Here is an 8280-nt window from a genome sequence, read left to right as displayed (position 1 = left end):
CAACACATAAACCCTAAAAAATGAAAGACAACTTTTTAAAAAGATTGGGGATGCTCATATCACATCTACCATAAGACTCATAGATTCTATGCGTAGATATGGATTAGGGCAGCACAAATATAGGGAGTGCTTTAGCAGCTGAAGCCACAGGTTAGGCCCACATGCCCTAAACTCCACTTGTTGCACCCCGGAAAATTGTGTGTGCGTCCTTTTAAAAGCGCAAAGACAGTTTTTGCAGCTTGGAGAGTGTCATGCTGGTACAGCAGGGGTTAAGGATGGCGAGGTGGCGAGTGCCGATTGGACGGAGAGTGAGAGAGAAATGGGAGTCTTGTGGGAAGAGGAAGGAGGAGTTGGAGAGAAGCCATTGTAGGAGCTGAACGTGCTGTGAGGAGCGGAGCGGGAGAAGTGGAGATAGAGCAAATTGTGTGGTTACGCAGGGTAGTGGAGAATAGTGCTGCAGAGCAGAAGCAGCAGAGTGCTTCTGGGAGTGCAGAGAACCAAGAGAATGGGCGTAAGACGTTGCAGCTGGGTCCTGCGGACCATCTGGCCTATGAAGAGGTGCAGACACTTGGCTAGTTTGTGAAGCTAAAAAAAAACCACTGAGACAGGTCCAGCCAGTGAGTACACAAAAACTGTTTGTGTTGTGGACTGCAAGCGGTGGGTGGAAGGGGGGGTAGAGGCTAGGCCCAGTTGTCCATTTGTCACACATACTGAGAGAAGTGGTGTTGCCAGACCCTTAATAGAGAGACACTGAGGCCCTCATTCCGACTTGATCGCTCGCTAGCTGCTTTTAGTGTATTTTCATGCAGTTTCTGAGTAGCTGCAGACCTACTCCTACCTTGCGATCACTGCAGACTATTTAGTTCCTATTTTAACGTCACATACACGCCCTGCATTCGGCCAGCCACTCCCCCATTTCCCCAGGCACGCCTGCATTATCATCTGACACGCCTGCGTTTTTTAGCATACTCCCAGAAAACGGTCAGTTACCTCCCAGAAATGCCCCATTCATGTCAATGACTCACCGATCAGTAAAGCGACTGAAAAGAGTCGCTCGACCTCGTGTGAAACTGCATAGTTTTTTGTGAAAGTACGTTGCACGTGTGCACTGCGGCCCATACGCAGAAAAGCCAATTTTTAGCCTGATCGCTGCGCTGCAAACAACGGCAGCTAGCGATCAACTCGGAATGACCCCCTGAGCTCCCGTAAAGAGTAAAGACTCAGTTATTTGTCTGAGAAATACTTACTACAGAGGAAGCTGCATTGTTAGAGATCCTTAGATACCTTTACTAATTACATCTTCTCTATCAGCTTCTATTTTTACATGGACTCTGGGACATTATCTTCTAGGTCTGCTGATGGTTAATGGAAAATAGGGGCAGATGTATTAAGCTTACGGAAGTGATAAAGCAGTGATAATTGCAAGGTGATAACGTACCAGCCAATCAGCTCCAATATGTTAATTGACAGTTAGGAGCTGCTTGGCTGGTGCGTTATCACTGCTTTATCACTTCTCCAGGCTTAATACATCTGCCCCATAGTCATGTTCCTTACACCTGGACAATATTTTTTGTGCTGCTAACTGTGGCACAATCCCAACTCTATTTACTCAAAAAGTTCTTGGCTTATATAATTATAGCTTTGCATACTTTAGGCGAAGACCTTTATGAGGATGTTTTGGAAAAGATACATTATGAGCAATGCTTTTCTGTGGACCAATACTGTGAACAATACTGTGTGAATAAATACTAAACCTTTCTACAGGTCTGTAATGATGATACAGTATGTTAGTGAGAAACATAGAATTTAATGGCAGATAAGAACCACCAGGCCCATCTAGTCTGCGCTAAACACATGTACACACACACGCACGGGTTAATTTTTTTCTGGGGATCCAATTAACCTACCAGTATATTTTTGGATTGTGGGAGGAAACCGTGTACTAGAGGAAACCCATATCCATATCTTAAAGATATTTGTGACAGTAAAAATTATTTGTTAGACATATTTAAATATATTTTTTCTAGCTTTCCCCTGCCTTGTAACAAACTAACAATAATTTTTATTTTTTAGTTGCAACCCTAGAAATTAGAAGTATTTATTAGAGATGAACAGGCTTGGTTCTCAGAGAATTTCCAGGATCTGAGGCAATCCAAGCTTTGGCTTGGATCTCCCTGCCTGCCCCGGATCCCATATCAAGGCAAAACGTCAAGATCACGCTGTCGGATCTTGCATTTGTGCCGTGGGTGCCAGTCCCTTTGAATTCAATTGGCTGACCGCTGATTGGCTGAGAGAGACATCTGTCACGGCTCTAAGCCAATTAGCGCTTGCCAATAGAGTTCAATGAGATACTGACCGCCAGCCAGTGCAGAACTATCAGCGGTGCAGCCGGTGCTGATGCTGAACCTGAACAATGAGGTTAGGGGACGTGAGATGGTTCACTAGCATATCTGGGTGCACACCTGCACAAACACCCACAGGTAGCCAAAAACATTCCATGTTGTATATATATATTGTATGTATATAATAAATATATATATATATATATATATATGCACAAAGTTAATACAGAACCAAACGCAAAACTAAAGCATAAGGGAAGTCATTCAGATCTGATCGCTTGGCTACACTTTTAGCTGTCCTGCGTTCAGATAGTCCCTGCCTACAGGGGGAGTGTTTTTTCGCCATGCAATTGTGCAATCGCATGTGTAGCAGAGCTGCTAAAAATCAGTTTGAGCAGTCTTTGCGCAGCCCAGGACTTACCCTTCCAGTGCGATTGAATCCTGCTGATCGGGGCAGGAGCTGATGTCAGACACCCTCCCTCAAAACGCTTGGACAGGCCTGCATTTTTCCGGACACTCCCTGTAAACAGTCAGTTGCCACCCACAAACGGCCTCTTCCTGTCAATCACCTTGCGAACCCACATGCAATCGGCTTTTTCGCACCATTCCGTCATGGCCGGCGATGCCTGTTGCTGCTGTCCGATGCGCATGCGCATTGCGGTGCATACTCATGCGCAGTTATGATCTGATCGCCCGCTGTGCGACAACGCAAAACAATGATCAGATCTGAATGACCCCCAAGGGTCGATGCACCTCTCTAGTATTTATCCAATTATGGTATTGTCTTCACCTTGTTTCATTTACAGTCTTAAGGGCTTACTAACCTACTCTCCTGGATATCCTGTTGGCTACCAAATCTCAGGGAGGCCCTATAGTCTCCTGGGAGAACAGGTCACCCTTCCACATACTGTCCACTTCCTAATTAAATGGGCAGGACATTGCTAGATGATGTGATTCTCAGGGAATTGCCTCATCATGTTTCTGTTCGCTTCACCACACTGGCCACCTGCATGTCCCCTTTGGGACCTTTTGGATGGGGAGAAGAAACTAATTGTTAAGTATGCTTTAGGGTCAACAAAAAAATGGATAAAGCTTGAATTATGTCCAAAAGTTGCCAATACCATGCTGTAGCCAATGTATTCTTTTAATCTGTTTAATTCAGGAAATGATTATTCATTTAAAATTAAAATGTGATGTGATTTTTTCCCTGTATAGGTAGCATTAAAGTATTATAACTTAATGATCCAGTAAAACATGGAACTAGATCAGGAATTTGTATAGAACTGTATGTACTGTTTGTATACTTAAATATGTGTATGTGAAACAAATGAGCAAAGAAAGTATTAAATGATTAAGCTATAATAACCTTCCTTTTTTCACACTCTGCAATGTGGACTGATGATGAATAACTACAAGTGGGAGTAGAACTCACCCCAGGCTATTATATTTACTAAATTAGATTGCAGACACAATATACTGTAAGTGTTGCCATGGTTCCTAGCAGTTTTAGAAGACATAAAATGTTTTGCCAGACAAAAGACAGGGTTACACCTTATGATAAGGTTCACTAATTATCATTGAATTTTTGCCAGCACACATTGAAAGGTAATGTTTCCCAGCAATATTTTTTTGTTATGTTATAACCAGTGATCTTTAAAAACACAATGAACAATGTTCCATATTTTTCAAGATGAATTTCAATTATAGTAATGTTCTTCTGTACTGCCGGTAAAAGATTGCAGCACCTGCAACCTTTTCAGACATAAACGCAGTGCAGCGTGAGCTAGTGTCGATCAATGTTAAATAAAATCTAATGTCTACGTGCATAGTACAAACCGTTACTTTGGTGAAAATACGCTAAGACCCTAAGGGCTTAATTTACTAATATGAGATTTACAATGTCCTGCTTAGGAGGTTTTCGTTTTAAGAAATGTTAAACAAATTTCATTAACAAGTTAATTACTTCAAAAGAGATTCTCTTTATCAAAGCAAGTTGAAGTCATGGCAACTACTTTTAGCTTGCTCACTCCGAAATCTGGTATTAGGCATTTATAGTATTAGATGCAATCAAAAAGCATGGCATAGCGGAAGATGGGATGCGGTCAGGATCTCAGCAGTCGGGATCCCCGTCAGAATACAGACAGCAGGATGTTGATGGTAAGAATCATGATGTTAAGTACTGGGGTTAAGCACTAGCAGGAGGGGTATGGGTTAGGCTACAGAGGTGGGTTGGGGGGGTTAGACTGTGGGAGGGTACCATTAGGATTTAAATACTTCTCAGGATCCAACAGGATTTTGACAGTCTGGATGACGATGTTGCCATTGGTATTTGACAGCAGCGGGCGTTCGAGGGGCGGTGAGTTGGTGTTTCGCGGGCGTGGTGGGCCAAACGGGGTCGTGCCAGGAACATGCACTGGCAGGGGTCAACCTTAATTCGATGTGTCCGCAAATGAATTGCAGACGCAGCACACATGCTGGGCGGCCTTGCCCCATTCTTGGCAGCCCCCAGCATGTGAGGAGATGGACACAGATCTTGCTACGTATGCAGTGATCTGCGGCAATCTCTGATTAACCCCCTTAAAGTGGTAAGTGGTCACATGATCTGTACTACTCTTTCCAGGTTACAAAATGTTACTTTCCTTCTAAACTGCGCTCAGTTACTCCAAAAAAGTCTTCTCTTAGCTCTTTCAACTGTGCATGCTTGCATTCATTATTCTTTCACTTGCTATCATGCCTTCTGTATACTGTGATGTACCTGTATATTCTTTCTAAAAGTTTTGTTTTGCCTTCTTGTTGTCTACAGCACAGGTTCTCAAACTCGGTCCTCAGGACTCCACACAGTTCATGTTTTGCAGGTCACCTGTAGATTTTTAAAGTGTGACAGTTGGTGATACACAGTGCACCTGCTGGTGACCTGGAAAACGTGAACCGTGTTGGGTCCTGAGGACCGAGTATGAGAAACACTGGTATACAATACATCTTAATAAATTGCTCTGCTTCCTCAATGTGTAGAACTGCTGCTTTTTGTGTGAGGGCAGTAGAAAGAAGTCTTTGCACCATGATTCGGCACCCCCCACACCCAGCCCCTATTCCTGTGTAAGAAGCCATATCACTTGCTGTGGTTTTTTTCTGCAATAAAAGGTTTCTTGTTTTGAAGAACTTCAGTCTTCAGTGGTCACCTGAGATCTACCTGCTACAGAGTGGTGTCAGAAGTGGGATCAGGTGGTCCTGTTCCTAGGATTCTAAAGAAACCACCATGAAGGCTGTGATGTAACAGCTGTTTAATTTTATTAAACCGCAGCAGGCATTGACAATGGCTCCAATATTGCCCACATTGCAGCCTTGAATGATGTTGAGGCCATCCTCACCACTTTTGAAAGGTGTGTTAAATCACAAGTGTTAAGTGGATACTTTCCTTTAGAGAGGAAGAAAAAAATAACAGGTATTTTTAAAGTTGTTCCTGATAAATGTAGGTGTTTGTGAAGCAATACAGCAATGTGCAGTCAGCAAAAGGGTTAATAGCGGAAAACCCATGTTTATTTCTGTTGAAAACAAGTATTTGAATCTGCTTCATTAAAGTAGGGTGAGGTGAAGAGCACAGCTACTGTACCTTGGCAAAGACATTTAAGGTGACAGTTACAGTACTGTGATACATGATGGTAATTGTAGGGCCACAGCTGCAGTGTCAAGTAAAGTGTTTTGCTGTGGTAAGAATATTTTTGAAAGCAACGTGTGATACAGTAAAAACATAAACTGTAGATAAATGCTCCCAGAAGGGGCTTGTTGCCTGCAAAGGTTCAGGCTGCAGAGTTTGAAATCTAGGACTGTAATTTATAGCAGTGGTTTCCAAACTTTTTTCAATCACGGCGCCCTAGAGTATCAGATTTTTTTTCATGGCACCCCTAGGATAAAAATTTCTTATTAAGAAATTTAGAAAGAGATATTAAATTAAGTAAATTGTGTTTATATGTCATCATTAGGATCAGTTATGTGGTGAGGGACAAGATTTGCTTCTGTTTGTCCACATATTTTATGATTGGATGCCTATGACATTGACCATAAATAATTTGAATTGGTCCTGGATCACCAATCAAAGGCACCCATAAAAGTGTCCCGAGGCACCCCACAGTTTGAGATCCACTGGCCCATAGTCTGGAAATAAAACTAATATGATGCAAGGAGGTGATCTAAAGTTTTTTTTAACTCTTCTGCGATATGATAGAGGACATCTCTTTTCAAGATGCTGCATTGCAAAGTGATGTTCCTGCCCATGCTAATGTGTCTATGAACTCTAATGTATCTAACCATGATCCAGTGCCTAATAATGCTGATATACTTAGTAATGCTAATGTGCATGTGAATGCTAATTTATCTAACTACTGTAAGACACTGTGCCCATACCTAGCGATGTCAGAGTGCCTGATAGTGTGGATTGGTTTAACAATGCTAATGTATCTGCTAAGACAGATTTAAGGAAGGACTAATGGTAATATCCCACTCTAAATGGAGCCTTTGAAAATTAACATTCAGTAGAGGGTGTCATGGTGCCCCACATAATAGAATTAAGATATCCCTGTTTTGTACTGTTCCAAGAAATGTTGTGTTACCTAAACAAGCACAAACCAACAGGGGAGGTGATACCGCAGTTATGGTGAAACATCTGTCTCCTATTACATTGATTCCTCTCCAAACTGCCACCGCAGCCTGGTTGTGAAAACAGTTGGCCAGCCACAATTTTCCTGTTCGCAGCGGCAGTGTGTGACATCACGCAGCCGCACCAAACCAGCCTAATATCTAACGCCACGTCCGCCCAATGCTGTGTCACCTACCCTAAAAAGCCACATCACCGGCCCCGACCGCCCTGTGAACGCACCAACTTTCAATCAGGCAGAGGCATTCACATCAATGCGATGCAATCACATTGGCCGCTGCGCGCACGCAGATTGGGATGTCTACGGCTAAAACCCACCCAATGCGATTGCATTGCATTAGCGGGCAAAGCTGAATAAGGCCCTATAAACTGCTTGTATGGGAGAAACAGAAGGGTGTGCATCCTTAGCACCCCTTTGGGTGCTAGATACTACAGACTCTGACCTACCTGTTTACTGTACTCCTATGAAAGCTGTTTTTTGTAGAGCTGTACTTCTATGTTCCTGAATTGCTGTTGGTATTCCTGTGTGTAAATAGCCATTGCACTGGCTGTGCCTTTTTGCTGTAATAAAAGCTTACTTGTTTTGAAGCACTCCAGTCTCCAGTTGTCATCTGAAATCTACACGTTTCAGCCAGTAACAAGTAATATGACGATTACTGTGGGGAATAATCAGAGCCGGCCCTAGCCAATATGATGCCCTAGGCAAGATTTTGGCTGGTGCCCCCCAAGCACCACCGCTGGTTCTGCCTCTGACCTTGCACCTCTTTCCCAGCACCAGCACCCCTCATCCATAGCAGTCCATATTTTGGGGTTTGTACCCCCTATATTTTAAATAGGAACAGTTCGCACATTTGGCGCACAGCCCAAAAAGGGTGTGTTTTTGCTGGCAAGGGGCATGGCCACACAATAGTAACCCCAATTCCAATTACGCCACACAGTACTGCAACTTTATTCACATTTGATCATGCGATAGTGTCCATAATTCATATTACATCCCACAGTAGTGTCACTTTACCTTATAAACGTTGCTCCTCACCAGTGCCGGTTCAAGGGCGCAGAGCGCCCCGGGCAGGAAAGGGGCGTGGCCTAATACAGGGGGCGTGGTGAGTCACGCCCCCTGTACATTGAAAGCGCCGCTTGAATGCTGAGCGGTGCGCGATGACGTCATCGCGCACCGCACAGCTAAAGGTCCTCTCCACGAAGAGAAACTAGACGCTATGCGTCTAGTTCCCTTCTTGGAGAGGACCTTTGCTGTGCGGTGCGCGATGACGTCATCGCGCACCGCTC

Source organism: Pseudophryne corroboree, chromosome 7 (genome assembly GCF_028390025.1).
Source record: "Pseudophryne corroboree isolate aPseCor3 chromosome 7, aPseCor3.hap2, whole genome shotgun sequence".
Classification (NCBI taxonomy): domain Eukaryota; kingdom Metazoa; phylum Chordata; class Amphibia; order Anura; family Myobatrachidae; genus Pseudophryne; species Pseudophryne corroboree.
This window is presented reverse-complemented; position numbering follows the sequence as displayed.